This window comes from Cucumis sativus, unplaced genomic scaffold, assembly GCF_000004075.3.
Source record: "Cucumis sativus cultivar 9930 unplaced genomic scaffold, Cucumber_9930_V3 scaffold61, whole genome shotgun sequence".
Classification (NCBI taxonomy): Eukaryota; Viridiplantae; Streptophyta; class Magnoliopsida; order Cucurbitales; family Cucurbitaceae; genus Cucumis; species Cucumis sativus.
In genome coordinates this window covers 116999-141814 of record NW_022279556.1, presented here as the reverse complement: position 1 = coordinate 141814, position 24816 = coordinate 116999, and the positions used below count along the sequence as shown (strand labels likewise).

The window sequence follows — 24816 nt, the reverse complement described above, 5'->3', positions numbered from 1 at the left end:
CACAGTTTACAATGCCTACCATCCTCAACCTCCATCTGAACATGCTCTTTTAGACTATCTCGTTTACACATGATAGCGCAAAGACACCAAGACCGACCAACACAAGAATCGACCTCCCACAATGACCTTCCTTTATGAATATAAGCCTCCACCCAAGCAACCCATAGAAAACTCGAACTAGTCAGCAACAACCAAAGATTCTTCATAGTACTCACAACATTCTAAGAAGACCCATCAAGAATAGTAAGACCACCCTCCTCAAAAGGAACACACCTCAGCCCACGCCACCTTAACACCTCCTCTACCTTCCTCCTTACCCCTCCAAAGATAAGACCTCAAGATTTTATCAACCTCATGATGCACACTCACAGGCAGCACAAACACGTTAGCCTAGTAAACCTGAAGATTATCAAGCACATATCGAACCAGTTGCAATCTACCTGCAAATGATAAAACTCTAGCAAACCAAGAATGAATCTGACTAGTAATACGTTGAATAAGAGAGCACAATCAGTAGGTCGTAACCTCCCAAGAAAGTAAAGGAAGCCCAAGATAACGAACAGGGAGATGCCTGAGGACAAAACCCAAACTGGTAGTCAAACGATAAACATCATCACTATTAACCCCTACAACAAACATAGAAATTTTACTAAGATTAGTAAATAGCCCCGAGAGATCACCAAACTTTCGAATAGTCTCGTTAATAAAACTCAGATAGGAATCATCAGCAGCATAAAAAATCATAAGATCATTAGCAAAGGTCAGATGAGTTAAGCTAACCTTCTCACAATGCCTGTGAAACTGATAGCTCGGAGGAGGCCGATTCAACATACGAGAGAGGACCTCCATCACCATGATAAAAAGGAAAGGAGATAAAGGATCACCCTACCGCAAACCTTTCCTCCCATTAAAAAACCCTTGAAAGAGCCATTAATCATAATGGAGAACATCGAGGAGGTAACACAAGTTCTAAGGCAACTCACAAACCTCTTGGACTTCTAACACATGAAGGCTTCCTCCAATCTAACAGCCGTCCAAAAGGCCAAAATGGCAAGACCTGCTTGGCGACTCAAAACATCAGACATAGGATTTTGCCCAACCTTTCTCTGAGCTTTATCCATGGACTCTTTAGCAATACGAACCTCCTCACTTAGGCTCTAAATGTGCTTACCAAACTGTCTATGGAGGGTAGGCTTGTGGTTATGTAAATTTCTCACGAAACTCACAATCAGAGAAACTCCTACATGGCGACTCCAAATCGAAGAGACAACATCAATAAACAAAGAATCCTCAACCCAATGGTTGAAGAAACAAAAAGAAACTACCCACTGTCTCTGCTAAAAGTTGGGATAAAATAAAGGGGAGTGATCAGAAATACCCGAAGGCCATGCAGTAATCCAACACCATTAACCAGAATACGATTAAACCGTTTTATCAAACCAAACCCATGAACCTTTCTAGTCCAGGTGAACCAGTTACCCTGTACTGTAGGTTCAACTAAATAAGCCTCGCAAATAGCCATATCGAACTCCTCCATATCCATAGGAACAGAAGACCTATCAAAAGCCTCAAAATGCATTTTGATAGCGTTAAAGTCACCCATTACAAAACCTGACTATGTCCAACCAGAAGAGATATCACCCATATGAAACCACAACAAACATCTTTCAACATTATTATTAGAGGCAAAAATACATATGTTGGGATTTTATGTCCTAAAACTCGTAGTTTGTTATCATATTCAGTTCAATAAAATCGTTATTGAAAAATTTAAAATTATAATCTTAAATCCAATAAACTAAGTCTTAATGCTATTTTTTAATACATTTGAACTTTATGTCGAGACATAAATGCGGATCAAGTTCGAGTGTATAGCCTAAATAGTCTATAGTGCCTTATTTAGAGAAACTACGGATGTGACCCGCTTTGTAATTAGTACAAACGAGGTGATCCTAAATTGTTCATGTAGAGACATGAAAGTGGGGGCATCCTATGTAAAGTACTTACATAAGACTGATCCATGAAATAGTCACTTTTACGTTATAACACCGTTTACTGTTTAGAACTGACTATTTCGTTTATTGATGACTTAGGTAGCTTAATCTTAATCCTAAGCTAACTATGAACTCCAGTTCACATGAGATTATCCTTACATTTGCATAGGTGAGGGTATCTCATCAACGTTCTCCCAATAAGCCTCTCATTTCAAGGGTAAGATCGGATGAATGGCTGGGAACATAGGATGCAAGACAGAATTCACTTCTACCTGTTTTAGGGTTAGTAGATAGGTTGTTCTCTTAAGCACTGTAAAGTACTTACATAAGACTGAATTCACTTCTACTTGTTTTAGGGTTACATCTGCATAGGTGAGGGTATCTCATCAACGTTCTCCCAATAAGCCTCCTATTTCAAGGGTAAGATCAGATGAATGGCTGGGAACATAGGATGCAAGACAAAATTCACTTCTACCTGTTTTACGGTTAGTAGATAGGTTGTTCTCTTAAGCACTGAATCCAAGTCTTGAACAAGGGGCCCCACCCTCACATTAGCCCGAGAGGGATTAAGTTTATAGGTTGGACCTTAAACCAATTGTTCAATAGTGGATCAATGAGACTTAAGAAATAAGATGTAGTCTCAAGGATAAAACAGTAATTTGATCCATTCGAGGTTACGAATAACATGTGAAGGATTAACTTATTGATCATGGTTATATTAAATGGACAAGAATATATCTATAGTGAGGGGAGTGCAACTGCGAGACTTTAGTGGAATGACCGTTTAGTTTACGAATGTTGATTAACTCGGTCTAAAAGAGTTTAACCAGTTAATCTTGAATAGTTGGAGCCCATGATATATAAGTCCATTAGGTTTCCCTGCTAGTTCATATGGAATAAACTTAGAACATTGTGATGGATTAAGTCGAATTGTTTGAATTGAGAGAAGAGAGAAAAATCAACAAGTATACCGACAAGGTGCACCTTGAGGACATGAAAGTCATGTTAAGAAAGACTGAAAAGAATTAAAACTTAATACTTATACCAACAATGTGAAACTTAATACTTATACCAACATTGTTCGAATTAATAAGTTTTTAAGAATAGTAAGGATGATGCTGCCAGGTCGCAGAGGATGTAGAGAATGTTGGAGATACGAATTCCAAATCCTAAGTTTAAGGTGTTACATTTTGGTTTCAAAAACTTTTGGAATTTTGTGAGAGGTATAGACGTTCATATTCGAATAGATACAAAGGTATAATATTTCCTAAACCCTAATTCTTTTAATTTAGGGTTGCAAGTTAAATAGGTGCAATTAGGGTAATTTTGTATTCCATTTTTCCACTATGCATGTCTCTTTCTTACATAGAGTATGAAGAAACTTTCTCTATCGTTGCCATGCTAAAGTGAATTAGAATAGTCTTATGCATCGACACGTTTTATGATTATGAAATTTGGCAGATGGATGTCAAGACAACTTTTTTTGAATGACAATCTTGAAGAGAGTATCTATATTACTCAATTAGAGGAGTTTATAGATCAAGATCAATAACAAAAGGTTTGTAAGATTCAAAAATCCATTTATGGATTAAAACAAACATCTAGATCCTGGAATATAAGATTTGATACTATGATCAAATCTTATGGCTTTGATACAAAAGGTTGACGAACCTTATGTTTACAAAAAAGGTCGTCAATTCCATTGTAGTATTCTTAGTCTTGTATGTAGATGATATTCTACTTATTGAAAAAGGACATAGGATTTCATACTAATATCAAGAAATGGCTAGCTATGCAATTTCAAATGAAAGTTCTGGGAAATGCACAATACATTCTTAAGATCCAAATTGTACAGAACTGCAAGAACAAAACACTAGCCATGTCTCAAGCATCTTATATAGACAAAATGTTGTCTAGATATAAAATGTAGAATTCCAAAAAGGGTATGCTATTATACATCTACGGAATTCATTTGTCAAAGGAACAATGTCCTAAGACACCTCAAGAAATTGAGGATATGAGAAAAATTTCCATTGCTTCTGCTGTTGGAAGTTTGATATATGCAATGTTGTGTACTAGATCTGACATTTTCTACTTAGTAGGGATGGTCAGTAGATATCAGTCCAATCTTGGACGTGATCACTGGACAACAGTTAAGAATGTTCTAAAATATCTTTGAAGAACAAAACACTACATTCTCGTGTATGGTACAAAAGATTTGATCCTTACTGGATACACTCATTATGATTTTCAAACTGATAAAGATGCTAGAAAGTCTACATCAGGATTAGTATTCACTCTAAATAGAAGAGTAGTAGTTTGGAGAAGCATAAAACAAACTTGTATAGTTGATTCCAAAATGGAGGTAGAATACAGCAACTTTTGAAGCAACAACAGAAGCATTATGGCTAAGAAAATTCTTGACAAATCTGGAAGTCGTTCCAAATATGCATCTATCAATCACTTTATACTGTCACAACAGTGGTGCAGTTGCAAATTCAAGAGAACCTAGAAGCCGTAAACGGGGAAAACATATCGAACGTAAGTACCATTTTATTAGGAAAATTGTATATCGTGGTGACGTTGTAGTAACCCAGATTTTTTCAGAGAAACTGTGGATGCCGCCCACTTTGTAGTTAGTACAAACGAGATGATTCTGAATCGTTCCAGTACATACATGAATGACTCGTTAGTTAACGAATGTGGATTAACTCAGTCTATAAGAATTTTGTCAATTAATCTTGAATCATTGGAGTCCATGATATATAGGTCCATTAGTTTCCCTTGCTAGCTCATATGGAATAAACTTAAAACAGTGTGATGGAATAAGTCGAATTGTTCGAATTGGGAAAAGAGAGAGAAACTGACAAGTATATGTGTTATAGCCATCGAATTTCATATTAGAAATAGAGCTTTGAGTTGTTGGGCTTTAGTATTCCATGGACATGCAATTTTGCATGGAAAATCCTTATAAATAGGGTCGTTGACCTCATTTGATGGGCTGGCTATTGAATTTGGGCTCTTGTACCAAATTGGATTTCTTTTTCTTATTTACATAGAAAAAAAAATTACCAAGCCCATTTCTTTTTCCATCTATTTCTTTCTCCCGGTACTGAATCTTGAGGATAGTAGGTGAACCCTATTTTAGAATATATTGAAGGATGAAACGTAACTCTTTCAAGGAAGTGGGGGCTCTCCACTCCTTAATAGCTCACAACTTATGTTCGTCCATTCAAATCTTTCTACATTCGATGATGTGACCCAGAAAATTGATACGCTATTTGGCAAAAACACTTTTCTCTTTCTTGAAATATAACTCATTATGTTGGAGCTTGTCAAAACTCAAACTCTTCGACACGCTCTTCCATTTGTGCGATAGAACTTGAAGAGCTACTTCCACGTTCAAAACTACCTACTTTGGTGGTTTTATGTTATAACGAATCAACCCTCAGCGCCAATTCATTTATGGGTAGTTTGTCTATTTAGGCATTCAATGCGTCTAGTTCTCTGACTTTTTCTTTAAACATCTCAAGTTCGGTCTGGAGAAATCTTACTTCGTTTGGCAATTCTTTCATATCCAAGAATTCCTCTTCAATCTCAGTCAGTCGCTCAGATTGCAACTTCGATAGTTGTTTCATTGTCGACATAATTGCATCTCGCTTAGCCAAGGAGTTAACAAAGCTTTAATACCACTTGTCACAAAATGCAACTTTTCAAATACGGGACGGGTGACTGTGCAACACTTGTTCTAAATTGATGAACAAGGCAACCTTGTGAAATTTGAAAGTTGTGGACAAACTTGTTGTACGATGTAGCCTCGCTTCATCTTTTGAGAGAAATTGGTTTTATAAAACGTGAGAGATAAAGAAAAACAATGATAACATCCTTAAAGAAAAAATTGAATATTGTCAATTGCAAAGAAAGCTTAGATTTGCAAAAATCACAACAGGACTTAGTTGGGGATTCAATTACCATGCCTCCCCTACAATACATCTTAAACTTTTTTAGCTTTGACAACCTTGCATATGAAAATTGCGAAACGACGCACCTTAGGTCGGTGACAACAAAAAGAAAGCAGTTGACTAAACTAAGTACAAAGCATAAAGATAAAATGGTTTGAGGATATTCGAGCATGCGACCATAGGAAAATAATGCCTTGGACAAGCACACTTGTGACACTCTGCGTGCCACAATCGCAATCTTTCAAACATGGAACGGGCAATTGTAGAACACTTGTTTTGCTCAGTCAATAAGTCAGTCATGTAAAATCTGAAAATCACGAACAAACTCACGATATGATATAACCTCCCTTCCCGTTCTTGAAAAAATTGTTTTATAAAATGTGAGAGAGAATATCATTAAAAACATCATTAAAGAATGCGTTGAAGACTTTCAATGGCAAATAAAAATTTGATTATAAAGAATACGATAAGACATGCTTGGGGATTCAACTATTGGGTCTCTCCTATAGTACAATTTAGACCTTTTGAGCTTTGACAGGTTTGCAAATGAAAATGTGTGACACCTCACACCCTAGGTCTATGACATAAAAAGGAAAGCAATAGACTAAACTAAATACAAGACATAAAGAAAAGGTGATTTGGGGGTATTTGGGCATGTGGCCATAGATAAACAACGCCTTAAACAAGCATGCTAGTGAGAACAGAAGCTTATAGTTAGCTCAGTATTAAGATTAAGTTATATTTGATATCTATCAATGAAATAGTAAGTTTTTCAAAGTTAACGATATTATAACTTAAAAGTGACTATTTCATGGTTCTAGTCTTTTGTAAACTTTTTACATAGGATGTCTACACTTTCATGTCTCTAGGATTTAGGATCACATCGTTTATACTATTTAGGCTCTATACTTAAACTTGATCAACTTTTATGTCTCTACATAAAGTTCAAGTTTACTTAATAATAACTTCGGGTCCTTAGTTTATTGGCTTTAAGATTATAGTATCAATAACGACATTAATGAATAGATTATGATTACAACGAGTTTTAGGACATTTATTACAACATCTAGTTCTTACAACTTTTGATTCTAGAGTGTCAACTCTTGTCAACAACTCTTAAATGGGTAATCCATCGAGATGATCGATCATTGCAGCAATAGTGTTAGTGATATATATTAAACCACCAATTGTACATCTGTAATTATCATAAAAATAATAAAAGTACAAACACAATGCTTTTCTTTCGATTCTTACGTTTTCACGTAAGCTTTGGTTTCGTATATATTGCTTTCAATATGGTATTAGAGCTCATTAAGCCTAAACGGATATTTGGTTCAAGATAGGTGAAACCAAAGAGGCACCATCTTGAAGGGGCATGTTCCCACAATTGAAAAACCAAGGAAACTTAGACTCCTTATAAAATAGATGAGCTACTTCTCTCATTGCCAATTGGTATTGTGATGAAACCTCATACTTTGGTAATATATAATTAAATTTACCTTCAACCACTAGCTTAAGCTTTTGGGTGAATTTGGGGTTTAATATGGTATTAGAGCAGGTGGTCCAAAAGGTCTTATGTTCAAGTCCCTGTATTGGTGTTTCCTTCCCAATTAAAATTGATGTTCACTTGTTGGACCTTTTAGATATTTCGAACCCATAAGTGGGAGATTGTTAGTGATATATAATTAAATTTACTTTTAATCACTAGCTTAAGATTTTGGGTGGTGGTTTAATTAATAGCATCAGCTTTCTATAAAATTTCTTCAAGGCGGGTTTCCAAGAAGCGAATTGAGTTAGGAACTTTCATTAGGTAGAGCATTTGCTCTTCAACCTTTACCAGTCGGTCCACATGGGCCTTGCCCGACTATTTTGTTATGGACATGTTTACATTTTAACCGTTAATAAGCCAACTTAGGCTATCACACCCCACCATGAGCACCTACTTGCGTGGCTCGAGATATGGCGTGAAGCCAATCGATAGCACCCACGTCAAGAACGACACCATTTGACCCTTAGCTTGAACGTTTAAACTCTAAACAATAGCAGAAACATAACACATAAATTTTACTAAAACCAATTGGGCTAAACCTTTTTCATTTAACAACCTTAGACAAGTTTTATATAGAAAAAACGTAATCTTATTTATCTAGAACAAAACCTTATAAAACCTTCCCAAAAGCCTATGTCTGATAGCACAAAAGACTAATTTATCATTAGTACAAAATAACAGGACACATACGATAACAAAATGAAATCCTTCAGTAGACAGGTAGCAGCAAGTTAGGCTTAAAGGACACGATCTCTACCTAGAAAGTGGGAAAACATTTTGAATATTATTCATTTTGAAGAGTAAACAATATGCTAGAATAAATACCTTTAAACAATAACACGCTTGAAATCCTTGGTTTATAAATTTGTATGATCTTCTCATGTCTTGAAATAATGGTAAAATAGTACAATTAATTATCTTTTGCCAAGAAAATATCAAAAGTATACTTAAAAAACTCAAAAAATTACCAATAGCTCAACACGCAATATGACACTGCCTGACACGAATGGGTGGGTGGCAGGGCCTTGGTTGGGCGCTGGCTACTGTGTGTGATCTCACAAGAGGCTTTTCATGCGTGTTGGGCATGCCCGCGTGCTAACCTCACACACAAGCACATTGTGAACCTCACTTGGTTGCGTGCTTGGCATTTCGTATAGCCCTCCTCATGTGCATTCTTGGCTAGTGCATTTCTTGTGTCACAATCGCGAGCTTTCAAACACGAGAGGCGCGATTATGTTGCACTTGTTTTACGTAGACAACAAGTTAGCTGATCAAAATCCAAAAACCACAGACAAACACATGATACGATGTAGCCTCTCTTCAGGTTCTTGAGAAAATGTTTTATAAAACGTGAGAAGAAAGAAATTCAATGAAAATATCGTTAAAGCAAGCATTGAAGACTGTCAATTGCAAAGAAAAACTTTGATTGCGAAGAGTGCAACAAGGCTTGGGCAGGGATTCAACTACTATGTCCCATCTATAGTACACTTTAGACTTTTTTAGTTCTGGTAGGCTTGCATAAGAAAAAGCCAAGTCACACCCAAGGTTTATGACATAAAAAGGAAAGCAAAAAGTAAAACTAAATACAAAACATGAAAACAATGTAAATTGGGGGTGTTTGGGCATGCGGCCATAAGTAAACAGCGCCCTGGACAAGCATGCTTGTTACATTCTTCCCCACTTAAACAATTGACGTCCCTGTCGATTGGCGAAGCTAGAATTCCTCGATCTTCTTCTTTCACGCTCCAAGGTCTTCAGCACATTCCTAACGTGTTTCTTCCACATGGAGGTTCTTTCACTTCAGTAGGAATTCATGTATCTTCTTCATGGGTATACCCTTCCTCACTCTCTTAGGAAGGATTTCTTCCATTTCTTTATTGTCTTTCTGCTTTAGGTCACTAGATGACCATACACCATTGTTGCACTACTGGTCATCTGGATCTTGATGGTAAGGTTTCAAGTTGCTCACATGAGCTACTAGATGATTTTTTATCCATGCAGGCAACGATACCCTATAGGATGAATTTCCAATTTTCTTCAGAACTTCAACAGGCCCTTCGTATTTTCTGGTGAGATGCTGATGTTGATGTCCTCTAAATCAAATTTGCTTTGCTTTAAACTCTATGAAGAGTTGGTCTTCCGCTCAAAACTTGAGCCACATCCATCAACTAGGCCCAATTCTTTTGTCCAAAATCAACAAAATGTAGTAGATATTCCTTAAGCATACAATTGAATCCTTCAGTTTGGCCATTCGTCTGAGGATGGCAGCTTAAGGATATATTTAGGCGTGTCCCCAAGAAGGCGAATAGTTCGGTCCAGAGAGTACCAATGAATCTACCATCCCTGTCACTCACAATGCTTGATGGAACTCCCCATAACTTCAAGACGTTCTTAAAGAACAAGTGTGCTATCAGCTCGACAGAACATAGTTTTGTAGTGGGGATGAAGGTGGCGTACTTCGAGAACCAATTGATTATAACCAAGATGCCTCAAAGTCGTTCACCTTTGGGATGTGTAATAAAATCCATGGATTTCGCACATTCTACTAAAGCCTGAAGCCCCGTATGCTGCAAGAATCAGTGTTGCCAATCGAGGTTGCAACGTTTCAAATGCAACTGATCAGCATACCATTCAAAATTTGAATTTTCAACATGACGAGTTTGTAACTTTAGTGCCCCTTGGAGAAGAAAATGAAATTCAGGGTATGTGTAATTCAGGTTTTGTTCCACAAGATAGTACAATTTAAATTATTCTCCATATGTTGCTTAATTATCTCATAACGGTTTATTTAAACCAGGATGCAGTGCATGACAGCAACGGTCCAGTTTCTTTAGCAGAAATAGAGAACAACACGACAGCTAGTATTGCAAAATTATCCAATACTCTTGGTAATTTGGATGAGACACATTGTTCTTGCTCTAAACATAGCGCAAAGAGAGTTTGGGAAGCATCACTTTCTTCCCTGACGTCAAAGAAAGTAAAAGGAGTCAATCTGGACCATTTCCATTCCCACTCTAACAAAAATCTTGATCCTAAAAGTGATGTATACGATACCTGCTCTCAAGGATGCTCTTTAGCCAATTCAAAGCATGAAATTTTATCAAGTATTTATCCTAAAAATCCAACCAATCAGTGTACACAAAATTTTTGTCAAGAATTTGGAAGTGTAAATGTGGCATCAGAGGACCTCAATTCTGAAGAGCTAGAGAAGCTTCTGATTCCTTCCCTCCATTATTGATAAATAAAATTGAGGTTAAGGCTTATCATATACATACCCAGTCACTGAACTTCTCCATATTCCTTAAGAGGCATATCTTGCTTGGCTTATTTGGCTGGCTCTACTCATGTAGGCTTTCAAAAGGCGAATCTGACATCCTGCCAAAAATGATTAATCAGTTTCTTTAACTGTTGAACTTTTAGGTTGTATACTAGCAAGCACCTGAAGTTTAGGGATTCAATCTTTATATTATTCTTAAGAGTTATTCAATATCCCTACCTAGAATAGACAAATGAAGCTTGAAACTACCCATAATATTAATGCTGTTGTTTAATTATGACATTTTGTTATCGGTCTTTCTAACTTACGAATATCCATCTTCTGATATGTGTTCACATGCATATTTTATGGATGTAGATTTTATAGTATTTCTTTATTTATTTTATATGGCATTAGCTGTATACTTTTTTTATAAAATATTAATATAAATATTAAACTACCGATTCACCAAAAAGTTTAAGCTGGTGGTTGAAAGAAAATTCAATTATAGCCTTAAGCTACTTTGGTGGACTAGAAAGTATAATCTTAGAAACACTCAATCTGATCAAGTTCTCTGAAGCAAGAATTAAAGTTCGGAAAAATCTTTGCGGATTCTGCAACTATAGAATTAAAGAGTGAGAACTGAGGAAATTTTTCCCTTAATTTTGGGGATTTTGAACCCATAGAAGCTCCTGTAATAATCCAATCTGATCTATTTCAAAGTGATTTTTCCAATCCTATTGATTTATGTAGAATAAATTCAGTGATTTTAGATGAAGGGCTCCAAAGTGATGGTCTCCCAGATACCTGAATTTTCTCAAACAGAATGCCCCATCCATCTCAAGAAATCCTTTCGAAGCACTTAGGAAGTTGGGTGATGAAGAAGAAAACCTTGTTCGACCGGAAAGAGTTTCAGCCCTTGAATCCTCACCGGAAAAAATAATTTTCAGAAGGCAAAATTCAAATTTGGGTATAGTTGGCATCTCCACGTACTTAGAAGGGGAAAAGACTTCAACAGAAAAGAGAGAAAAACAGACCTCGAAAGAAGAAAAGGCAGCCAGCCGACATTTTATTATCTCAAAAAACAGCTCACCTAGCCCTCCCCAACCAGATTGTTTCAAACTTAATGTATCTGCAGACATTTTAAAAGCTGACACACAGATGGTAGGCCCCAAGAATTTTATTAATCAGAATTCCAATGGCTTTTGGTATTCTGACGAATTGGAGGAAGAATCAGAGTCCTCTCCTCCATCAAGGAACTTCACTTGCGGGCCATCTCCTGTTTTCAGTTCTCAACCAAAATTACCAGCCTCTCCCAAGACTAAAATATCATCTGCAATGAAAGCTATTCCATTTCATGCCAGAAATTTTTCTAAGCACCTCAAGACCTATACCAAAGGGAGAACTTCTTTTCGCAACATTTGGATGAGCTTGGCTAATTCTGATTTATTAGAGGAAAGTTGTGTGAAGATACAAATTCCAAATTCAGTTGGCAAAAGGTCAGTACTGCCTTCCTCCTTAAGTAATAAATTTTCTCAATCCTCCTCCAAACTTTCTGGTTCATTCTTTAATTTTGTGCAAGATACTTCTTGTCTAAAAAAAGTTGAGAACCTAGAAGATGAATTCATGGAAGTTGAATCAGTCACCAGTGTAAGTATCCTTCCCCCTCAAGAGTTGGTTCCTTTCTTGGCAGCATGTGAAATTGAATTGATATAAGGCAGAGGTAGCAAAGATGGAGATTATATCATGGAACACTAGAGGATTCATGGGCTATTCGAAACAATTGGCTATTAAAAATATTTTGAAGAAAGCTAATCCAGATAGAGCATTGATTCCGGAGACCAAAAGAGAAGAGATTGCCAGTTGTATTATAAAGGCACTATGGAGTTCAAAAGGAATTGGCTGGGTCTTTGTTTGAAGCTAGTGGCAAATTAAGAGTTTTGCTGATTATGTGGATAAATATAAGTTGTCGATTATTGAAGTTCGGTCAAGAGAAGGAAGGTCATTACAGTGTGGCTCATAAGTTGTTTCAACATTAATTTATAAGTTGTTTGGAAAGGTTCTCGCAGAAAGATTAAAGAAAGTCAGGCCAGGTATTACTTTGTAAGACCTCCTATTATCTATACCTATAAAAGGAAGGGTAGAAAGAGAAATTCCTTAGCAACCAATGATGAGAGAATAATGGGAGAGGATCGTGCAGGTGGGGCCTGCCAGGAGGGATGAGAGAGAGAGGTATAAATATGTAATGTTGGGGTAGGGGAGGCTAGGTCTTTTTTGGTTATTTCAAGGAGAGTAAAGGCTGCTGTAGCCTGAGGGTATCCAGCCCCGTATAAAGAAGCTGGGTAAGTTTTCTATGTTGTTCTTCCTTTATTTTTCATATCTACTACTGTTGAATGTGTTTTGGCTTTTACATAAATAAAGATTTACAGAGTGCTGCCTCTATTTAGCCATTTGGTTAGGATATTTTGTGTTTTATTGTTAGAATCCTAACATACTTCTCCATTACAATGTGGCTTTCTGGAAGAGTGCCAAATCTTGGATCCTATTTTAATAGCAAAAGAAACTATGGAGGTCTATAGTATCCGAAAAAAGAAAAGATGGATCATTAAATTATACCTTGAAAAGGCCTTTAACAGAGTGGATTGGAAATTTTAGAAAATGTAATGCAAAAGAAGATCTTCGATGTAGGATATTGTGTTATATTGGCCAGCCTTTACAGCATCCCCATTTTGAAGTCTTTGATGATCAGGACTTTCGGATCAGCCCTCTGCTTCAAACAGTTTTTGCTCAACCAATCAAGGCTTATTCTTCTTTGTTCTCAGCATGCTGCCTTTGATTATGATTTTTCTTTGGAAAGATTCTTTTTATCATTTTGTTTGTCTTTGTTTTTGTGGCTTTTTGTTTTGATCTTGTGTTGTCGCTTTTTGGATGTTTTGAGGGCACTAAGGGGGTGTCAACCTAGTTTGAGATGCCCGGATGCGCCTGTTGATCTTCCCTCTCCTCTTTTGCTCTGTGTATAATCCTCATGTACATTGAGCTTTGTGTCTTTCTTTATATTAATAATAGTGAGACTCGTATCCTTTTTTAAAAAAAGAAAGAAAATTCAATTATATATCACCAACACTCTCCTCACTTGTGGGCTTGAAATATTTGAAAGGCCCAACAACTGGAAATGGATTTTAATTGGGGAGGAAACGACAATGCGAGGCTTGAACACAAGACCTTCTTGGACCACCTGCTCGGATACCATATTGAAAGGGAGACAAACAAACACAAAACTTTACGTGGAAACCTGTGTACCAGGAGAAAAACCACTATATTTTTCTTCTTATTATTTTCTGATGAAAAATACAATAGGTACAAGGGAGAATAAATAGAATATACAGAGGAATAAAAAAGGAAAATATTTAGGAATTAAGAAAAATATTCCCATAAACTTTTCATAAATATTCTAAGATTCTAACAATAAAAAGTTCTATTTATTCCAAATTGTGACTGCTCTAATATGCAGTTGTTTTCTGATTCAGATGATTGAGGAGCTTGGTGGTTCTCTCACTGCTGATGGGAGTACAAGCACTCATGTCATTACAGGAAAAGTGCGGAAAACTCTAAATTTTTGTATTGCTCTCTTTTTAGGGTTAGTCTTGCAACCTTAGACGAACACTCTTCTATGTGTCCTTTTGGCCTTTGAATACCGATAATCATCTCATTTGCACCAAAGTTAGCAATTCCATGCACACAAGGCCTTTGCCGTTATTTTTCCATTGCCTCGTAGTTGTGCTTAGGCTGGAAATTGTTGTGAACCTTCTAAATCTAAAAGGGCATAGTTTCTTATTCTACTGCCTGTTTACTTTTAGTTAAACATCAAAATCAATTCTTATGTTTGAGTTGGATTGTATCATGCTCTTCCTTTTCAGTTGTTTCTATCGTGATGGTGGGTAGTGGTTGTTAAGACAACCATTAGGCTAATTTGGGTTGCAGGCTTACTTTTCCCATTTTACGTGTAAAATGGCTCAAGCTCACTAATGAAAGATATTTGTTGGCTAGCTAGTGTTTTTATCCTCGATTTCCTTCTTCCCCTAATACATTATGTTATGGAATTTGTTAGATACCTAGATTAGTATAGGGTTGGGGTATAAGGTAATTAGATATTTAGAAAGTTACTAGTAGTTATTGTGTAAGTGTGGTTACTAGTAGTTATTATGTAAGTGTGGTAACTAGGGTGGTTACATGTTATTATAAATGGAGGGAGGGTAAGTGGGGAGAATTCTGGGGAGTGATATAAGGCTTGGGTGAGAGTACTCAAGAGGGAGGGTTCCAAGTGCTTTATACTTGGTTTTATCTTGTATTTTCTTATAGTTACATTATAATAAATTCAGATCTTGTTCTTGTTAGGAAGTATATGTCTCCAATATTATTTAAATACAGTAGAAGAATTAAAAGGTAATATTGACCCACACGAGAATATAGGAGAGATTATAGGAGGAGAGAATATCGGAGGAGATCTTTCCCATTAGTTTGTTAGTAAAGCAAAATAAAAGGGAGGAAAGAGGAGGGAGAAAGGGGACAAAATATTCCAAAGAAGTAGAGGCTGCCGTCTTTCGTGCTCGGGAGAAGTAGAGGGTCCAAGTCAAGTTCTTTTTATTCGACAATCTCCGGAAGAATGGAAGGATCGTCGAGCAAAGGACCAACGATTGAGAGTATCATCGAAGGTGGAGGTAAGACATTGAAGGAAATCAAGGTAGAAGGTAAAACAAACAAGTTTGAAAGGGATGAAAACTCAAACGATCATAGCAAATTCAAGAAGGTTGAAATGCCTGTGTTCAGTGGCACTGATCTGGATTGTGTTTATTTAGAATGGATTGGAATCTTCAGGTCCATAAATCGATGGACTCCAAGAAGTTGCTGAATCCATAGAAGAATCGAGGAAAACGCGATTGCAACGGTTATACAACGAAGGTGAAGAGGATGGCAAAGAGTGACCAAGAAGAAACTATAGAGGAAGGTCGATGATGATTACCTGTGAGGCTCGAAATGAAGACTCGAGTGAAGAAAAATTTGTTGCTCACAGAAACACAAAATGGCTGGTTGCAATGGAGAAAGAAGAAGCCGACAGTTACCGGTCACGTGACGAGGAAGAAGTTGCTGCACACATGATGGTGCCAATGACGTGGTAGAAATTGGTAGGAAAGAGGATTAGGACAAAAGGAACAATCTTGGGTTTTACTATTTCAAGTGGGCTTCAACTTACCCTAAATAAGCTTCAACCTATTCTAAATAAAACATTGGGGGAACATCATTTTGTAGATGAAGTGGGTGGAGAGTTCCAAAAATAGGAGGGAAGAAAAACGTGTATGTAGGTGGGTCCTAGGAATGAAACCGGCAGTATGATTTTGATCTTGACGCAACAATTTGATTATGGCCTAGCCCACTAGAGATGAAGGGTTTGAAAATTAAACACTTGTTGGTGATATGCAAAGGGTTAACTAAGACAATGTGTTATGGAAAAGGAAAATTCAAGTACATTGGGCTGCTTTGTGGGCTGAAGTCAATGGACCTTGTTGGAATCGAGAGTTTTTCAAAGCCGAAGGGGAGGATTTCTTTTTCAACATTGAAGAGCAGAATGCTGGGATTGTTTGCAATTAAAAAGAGAAAAAAAGAGAAAGGGGCCTTGATCATGTTTGTAAGCACACCTTGAGGACAAGGTGTTTTGAATGATCGGGTAATGTTAGATACCTAGATTAGTATAAGGTTAGGGGTATAAGGGTAATTGGATATTTAGAAAGTTACTAGTAGTTATTATGTAAGTGTGGTTACATCTTATTATAAATGGAGGGAGGGTAAGTGAGGGGAGAATTCTGGGGAGTGATCTAGGGCTTGGGTGAGAGTACTCAAGAGGGAGGTTCCAAGTGCCTTATACTTGGTTTTATCTTGTATTTTCTTATAGTTCATTATAATAAATTAAGAACTTGTTCTTGTTAGGAAGTATCCTAACAGAATAACTCTAGAAGGTCTCATGTTAGCGAATGATAATCTGCGTTAAGTGTGTATTTGTAGGAGTTCTTCTCCCGGGCATCTATGGTTGATATTCTTTACCTTTCAATATATCAAAGCCAAGGATTCTTTTGCATTTCTCTATGCTTTTTCTTTACCCATTTATGCTTTTTTTTTTATATTTGAGAGTAGTATTTCATTTCTTTCATGTGAAATGTTGAACTTCAGTAGTGTGGAGAGTGGAACGTAATATCTTACCTTTTATATTAGTAAACTTGATTTTAAGCAATGTGTTTTTGAAGATTTTATGTTGTAGAATGTTTTTTGTTCTTCAAGCTACTGTTCTTAACTTTATTTTCTCCTGTTAATGTTCTCAATGATTATCGAGCATATGCATTACCATGTGGCTTCAAGCGTGTCAGTGTGCTCTTGCTCATAATTTTTACTATATCTTGTTACTAAAATTGCAAGTTAATTGCAAATTACTCAGAGCTTGGATTGTCTCCTCCAGTTGGTTAAAGGAAAGCTACCGGGAAGGCAGATTTGTTGGTAAGTTCGAATGGCTTGCTAGTATCAAAGCGTAATGTATTTTCTTCCACTTATGTTTTTCATCCTACCTAATTTTTGTGATTGATTAATTCCTTATGGATCTGCAGACGAGTTGCCTTACATACTAAATGATGATGACTACATATCGAAGTATCGAGCCAGCCTAAAAGCTGTAGTTCTCAGGGCAAAAGCATGTTCTTGAGCTTTATTTGAAGGGTATGATGTTTGCATATCAGCTCACGCTCAACCACCACCTAAAACTCTATCCCTGATAGTCAAGTCAGCCGGTGGAAATGTAAGTTCTCTGTTATTGTACAAATCTCGAGTACTAGGTTTGGTTCTCTATATTACATATACAACCACTATAATATGGCTATCCTCCCATCTAATGAAGACGTGAAGTTCTCAAAAAACAAGCACGTATACGAATTCTAGACATGGGTCAATAAATCATAGACATGGTGACGTGTCATTTTTTTCTTAAAAATATAGGATAGTGCTAGAACACAGTTTTAATATATATAATTTAAAAAGTATGTATCATATTTATATAGAAATTCAAAGTCAATAAGTTTATGTATTTATATGCTTAAAAATAAGCTTGTCCTTCACTCAAAACTTATTCAAAGCCAAGAGTTTAATATGTGTGTGTGACCAATCTTGACCTTTATTGCATTGGAATACTTGTTGTCTAACACATCTACTGTACTAACTAGTGTTCAACACGTGTTCTCCGAGTGTTCCATACATATTGTTTATTGATACACTACCCAAACTAGAGTGTATGTGCTTCTTTAAGTCTTTAATATTTATGTTTGTTTTGATCCTAGGAATTGAGCATGTAATGTAAAAAGTCTATGCACAAGGGGTCATATGGCCATCTCCGTGTTTCTTTAATTATCAAATTTGTTCAAGTTTTTAATTGTCTCTAGATCGAAATCTGGAGTTATTTTTTGTGATTTGGTGTACAAATACATACATCCATGTTTCTAATTATGATTAGATTGTTTTCTGGTCGCAACATTTTATTGTTTAGCTTGTCTTTGATCTTGAACTTACTATTATGTTGATTTAAATTCCATTTTAGCCTTAGAACTTTCAAAACATCCATTTTAGTCATCGAGCTTCCAAAACGTAGCCAACTAACGGTTTTAGTATTTTGTAAATTATTTTATCAATTAATATTCATTTATCCAATACTCATCGGTCATTTCTGCTATATGTGATTGGAATATATCTCATAGGAAGCATTTTGAAAGTTGGGAAAAGATGAAAAATTTTAGGGACTAGAACAAGAATTTGTTTAATATTTTTTGATAGGGTGAATACTTGCAATTTCCTTGTAGTATATACATAATTTTTTCTCTCATTTGGCAAATTCATTATGCTTGAAAATTTAGGTGATTCATGAGCTAGATAAAGTAAACAACGTATGGAAGACGAGCTTTGTGGCTTGTGAGGAAGACGTGGAGGAAGCCTTGGTGGCCGTAGAAAAAGGGATATGGACTTTCAACGTTGAATGGCTAATGGCATGTATAATGAGACAAGAAGTAGACTTGGAGGCCCCTCAATTTGCTGAGTCCCTATGAGAAACAAGGTCACCCTAACTTTCAATTTTGAACAAGCAGCAGCCAGCCATTTCGTCCTTGTGTAAATCCACTCTTTTCTCAACTCACTCTAATTTGGTACATAAACAAACTCTGATCGCTCCATCTCTATATTCATCAGTACATAAAAGACGATAAGTTTATTCATGGAGAAAGTTGGATGTAAGTATGTTTTAGGAATGGTCCTTCATTTAGTAACTTTGGGAATTGTAAATATGAGGTAATGAAGTTCTATCAAGTTGAATGTTCTTGTTTATGTTGGATGAGACTGATTCTTGGATACCAGAATTAACTTGAAGTACGTGTTTGAGTTCCATTGGAGTGATTAGAGAAAAAATGTTCCTTTAAAAAGGGTATTTTTTTATGTAGACTTTCTTTTTATTAAAATTGCTTAAAATACAATTTGAGAGTATTTCAATAGCTTTCAAAGAGTTGTCAAACACTTGTAGTTTTTCTAAAATAACATATTTTCAAAATTAATTACTGTAATAGTTAAACAAAAGATTCTTTCCCTTAGAACTTTTAAAGTTTGTCTAGTTACCTCTTAAACCTTTCAATTGTTTAATAGGTCTTTCAATTTTATGTTTTAAGTGTCTATAAATTTTGATTTTTTTTTATTTGTTAGATATAAATCTGAAGAAATGAATAAAGTAGATTTGTAAGTTTAAAATAGTTTAAAAGTTGAGAAATTAAATTTGTGGTTTAAAAAGTTGGAGTAAATAGTTTGTGTTAAGTCGGGTTGTGATATTTTATTTATTTATTTTAATAATAGAAGAGAGGGAGACGAAAACTGCAAACTGAAGGGAGAAGAAGCGGTGGCTGAATTTGTATATTTCTCCTTTCTTTTCAATTTGAGAAAATTTCTTTGCAATTCACTTTGAAAAGGAAATGAATTGTAACGACCCAACTTTTCTAGGTAAGTCGAGGTCATTAATTTTTGACAAAAGACTTTGGTTGATACAAAATGAAACGTAAGCCAATTTAAAAACAACTTTAAGTCAGGCCTGATTTTCTAATATAAAAAAAAAACTTAAAAATAATACTATTTACAAATAAAAGTTTGTAAACTAAATTTCAATACAACATCTTAAACCTCAAAAGAAACCATAAGCGGAAGCAAAATGACACGTTTCCTATGGCAATCACGCTTCCTTCCTGCCCCTCGCCGATTTGCCACCTTTATTTCCTTTGCCTGAAAATTAAACATAAGAAGGGTGAGTATAACAATACTCAGTAAGAGACCCTCTACTGGTCCCGTCAGGGGAAAATAAATTGTTAACATTCTATTGGGACACCCTGTACAGTCGCAGTCTTGTGATCCCGTAGGATGCACATTTCAGTCTAACGCCCGAGGGACGTACATATCAGTCTAGTGTTCTGCAGAAACACATATCAGTCTAATGCTCCGAAGGTGCAGAATAAATTGGTGATCCCGTGGGACACCTACAAGGCACACATCCCAATAAAAGCTAACAATTTTCCCCTCATTCCATTCAATCCATCTTTCAGTTACTTCAAAATATAAAGTTCTTTCTCTCAACGTCCTAACAGTCAACTTATCTCACTTTAGTCATATGTCTGTCAATAACATACTAATACGTCAGTCAATCAAACTATACAGTCAATACACCCCTCAGTTCACCAGCACACAGTCATACTTTAGCGTAACGTACACCCAGTCTAAACGACAATCACAAGTTCACATCTGCATCTCATACAAACACAATCTACAATTTTCGTCCTGTCCACATCCACACACATATATATATATATTCCAAGACAATCACAATATGCATTCAACACTAAGTCTACTTCAATCCATATGTATATATATATTTTCAGTCAATCCACAGTATACATTCAACACCGAATCTACATCCATACGTGTATATATATATATATCATCTCAACATCTTTACTCAGTCAGAGACAATCATACAGACATACAATTCACAATCATAAGTGAGTCCAGTAGAAAATCCCTTACCTCAAAGTTAGGGAAGCTCCTTAATCAACTAACGTCCTCGAAACAATCCTAAGCAATACAATACAAAAATTCGATTACTTTCAAGATACATATCTCACTTACTTTCCTCAACGTAAGTTCCAACTCACCGAAGTATTGGCGAACTGAACCCTCAACAATTCATATATTGGTTGTGAATTTAAGGGAGCCCAACGTTACTCCCAACACCTCAACGCACGACTGTCGAACTCGCAGCAAAAATCCTAAGTGTGGGTCGGTCAGCGGTCGGCCAAAGGAGACGTGGCGGCTGCCTCAAAATCGATCGACGATCTGACGCGGCGACCGGGCTTCACAAGATGTATGCATCGACGGCTTCACGGAGGTGAAGACAGACGCGGTCGGAGAGTCGCGCGGCAGTGCAGAAAACAGAGGAGAACGAAATGGGCGGCGGCTGGAAACAGAGGTTGCGCGGCAGGGCTTCACGAACCGGCCGACGGTTGCAGCGACGGATCTGGGTTACTGCGAACTGCAAGGGTGAAGCACGAGCGGCAGCGAGGACCTGGACGGCTCGGCGATGCAGATCTGGACGACGGTTGTGAGCGGGGAGGCACGACAGTTACAGGTGGATGGGCGCGGCGGTTTCGATCCGAAGGAGAAAAGAGAGGGTGGCGGTTGGGTTCGGCTTCGGTGAATGGAGACGGAAACAGACGAACGGAGAGTCACGCGGGACGACTGCTGCAAGGTTGCTTCGCGAACGGAGATGGAGAACGGAAGGGAGGGTCGCGGCGCTGGGCGGAAGAAGAAAAGGGAAAAAAGAAATTTTCATTTTCTTTTCTTTTTATTTAAAAAAATATATAAAATAAATATAATAAAAAATATAAAATAAATATATATATATATTTAAAATTTTCATTTTCTTTTCTTTTATTTAATAAAATGTAAAATAAATATAATAATAAAAATATAATTAAATACATATACATATTTAATTATATTAATACATTTTCAAATCTTCTTTCTCCCCTTCAACATATTTAAAAAAAAAATCTTGAACAAATCGAAATAATTCTCTCAAAATAATTTACCTTCAAGTTTGGGGCGTTACATGAATATTTCTCCCTCAGGCTTATCTCTCTCTTCTTCTCAATTTATTTTCAATTTTTCTGTGTGCTTCTCACAGTGTATGCATAATCTCTCTTTCATTTTGATCTTCATCTCCATTTCAAATATCTCCCACACAAAGAACAAAGAAATGAGTAAAGTAACTGAGAGAGCATTTTGTTTTTCCCTTCATATGGTTGGTTACTTTTTGTCAATTAAATGAAAAGTGAAGAATAAGATAAGATTTTCTTTACCCATTTGCCATCATCATCAAAGCTATTTACCTCATTTTTGTTCACACACACACAACTTCATTTTGTTGGATTACACTCATTTGAGAAAATAGCAAAATTTTATTAGAAGAATAGCAAACATGAGCATTTCACGTGTTTTGAATTTTCATTAACCCTAAAATCTCCTCGCCTGCTTTTTAGTTAAACTGTAACTAATTTTGAAATATGCAAAATTTTAGCATAAATATTGATTTTCTCCTACATTATCTTAACACACTTTTTTTTCCTCCAAATATTGGATTTGTATCAAATCTTTATTTTCAAATTTTACTTTATCCAAATTTTCATTTTTCAAAATTTCATCGTTATTCTACTTTTATTTTTGTATTTCATATATATATATATATATATTTATAATATTTAATCTTATTTTTTCTCTTTTCCTATTCATCTTCTTCCTTTCTCTTCCTCTTCAACCTACGGCCACACCACCGTCTCTTTTCTTCCTTCTCTTTTCATTCTCCAATCAACTTCATCACCGTCTTCCACCTACACCGAACGTCAAGCAAATTTTGTCCTATCGTCGCATCACCGTTAGACCGAGTCACTCCGGTTCCGTCACGCCATGTATGTTTAGATTTGAATTGTTCGGTTATTTGTTGCACCGATCCGTCTCCGTTAGAATTTGATTCTCCACAATTTGGGTAAGTTATGGAATTTACATATAGAGTGAATTGAATGGATTAAATTGTTTGTAGAAGTGATTGATTTCTCTTCAATTATGTTTAGGTCGGTTCGTTGCACTTTAGTTTGAAAAATAAGCTTAAGTAAGGTTATAAGGTAAGGGATTCTCTACTATTGGACTCACCTATAGTTCTGAATTGTGCTGTCTGTATAGTTACCTCCGATTGAGTAAAGATGTCGAAACGATTGGGACGGAACCAAGAAACCGAGTCAAGGGCATCACCGTTCGGCTTTTGTGGGCAAGACTCTTCGAGATCACTCAAATCGGACCGTCCAGTGGTTAGATGTGAACTTTCGAGGCCTCCGACCCCGTTCTGAGTCCGGTCGTTCCTTTCTAGGTCATTGTGCCTTTCTTCGACGTTTTGGGACGGAACCAAGAAACCGAGTCTGGGGCATCACCGTTCGGCTTTTGTCGGCAAGAAACTTTGAGATCACTCAGCATCAGACCGCCCAGTGGTTAGATGTGAAGTTTCGAGGCCTCCAACCCCGTTTTGAGTCCGGCCGTTCCTTTCTAGGCCATTGTGCCTTTCTTCGACGTTTTGGGACGGAACCAAGAAACTGAGTCTAGGGCATCATCGTTCAGCTTTTGTGGGCAAGAAACTTCGAGATCACTCAGAATCAGACCGTCCAGTGGCTAGATGTGAACTTTTGAGGACTCCGACCCCTGTCTGAGTCCGGTCGTTCCTTTCTAGGCCATTGTGCCTTTCGTCGGCGTTTTGGGACGGAACCAAGAAACCGAGTCTGGGCCATCACCTTTCCCCTTTTGTGGGCAAGAAACTTCAAGATCACTCAGAATACGACCGCCCAGTGGTTAGATGTGAACTTTCGAGGCCTCCGACCCCGTTCTGAGTCTGGTCGTTCCTTCCTAGGCCATTATGCCTTTCTCCGGCGTTTTGGGACGGAACCAAGAAACTGAGTCTAGGGCATCACCGTTCGCCTTTTGTGGTAAGAAACTTCGAGATCACTAAGAATCGGACCGCCCAGTGGCTAGATGTGAACTTTCGAGGTTTCCGACCCCTGTCTGAGTCCGGTCGTTCCTTTCTAAGCCATTGTGCCTTTCTTTGGCGTTTTGGGACGGAACCAAGAAACGGAGTCTGGGCATCACTGATCGGTTGTTGTGGGCAAGAAACTTTGAGATCACTCAGAAACGGACCGCCCGCTGGTTAGATGTGAACTTTCGAGGCCTCGGACCCCGTTTTGAGTTCGGTCGTTCCTTTCTAGGCCATTGTGCCTTTCTTCGGCGTTTGTAGACGGAACCAAGAAACGAGTATGGGCCATCACCGTCGGCTTTTGTAGGCAAGAAACTTTGAGATCACTCAGAATCGGACCGTCCAGTGGTTAGATGTGAACTTTCGAGGCCTCCGACACCGTTCTGAGTCCGGCCGTTCCTTTCTAGGTCATTGTGCCTTTCTTCGGCATTTTGGGACGAAACCAAGAAACCGAGTTCGGGGCATCACCGTTCGGCTTTTGTGGGCAAGAATATTCAAGATCACTCAAAATCGGACCGCCCAGTGGTTAGATATGAATTTTCGAGACCACGGACCCCGTTCTGAGTTCGGCCGTTCCTTTCTAGGCCATTGTCCCTTTCTTCGGCGTTTTGAGACGAAACCAACAAACCGAGTCTAGGGCATCATCGTTCGGCTTTTGTGGGCAAGCAACTTCGAGATCACTCAGAATCGGACCGCCCAGTGGCTAGATGTGAACTTTCGAGGACTGACCCCTGTCTGCGTCCGGTCGTTCCTTTCTAGGCCACTGTGGCTTTCTTCGACGTTTTCAGACGGAACCAAGAAACCGAGTCTGGGGCATCACCGTTTGCCTTTTGTGGGCAAGAAACTTGGAGATCACTCAGAATCGGACTGCC

At 37.3% G+C, this 24816-nt stretch overlaps 2 long non-coding RNA genes across 3 annotated transcripts; one reads left to right on the top strand and one right to left on the bottom strand.

Moving 5' to 3' along the window:
• Nucleotides 1-17044: 17044 nt before the first annotated feature.
• On the top strand, nt 17045-18912 carry LOC116406058. The gene is made up of 3 exons (XR_004219122.1): nt 17045-17304; nt 17412-17599; nt 18705-18912. It is a non-coding gene; the product is annotated as an uncharacterized LOC116406058 (long non-coding RNA).
• Nucleotides 18913-20090: 1178 nt separating this feature from the next.
• Nucleotides 20091-21716, bottom strand: LOC116406059. 2 transcript variants are annotated; one of them, XR_004219124.1, is made up of 3 exons: nt 21027-21716; nt 20899-20946; nt 20091-20103 (listed from the first exon to the last, which is right to left on the bottom strand). It is a non-coding gene; the product is annotated as an uncharacterized LOC116406059 (long non-coding RNA). The 2 variants fall into 2 exon arrangements; XR_004219123.1 differs by lacking the exon at nt 20091-20103 and having other exon boundaries at nt 20803-20946; nt 21027-21715.
• Nucleotides 21717-24816: the final 3100 nt, after the last annotated feature.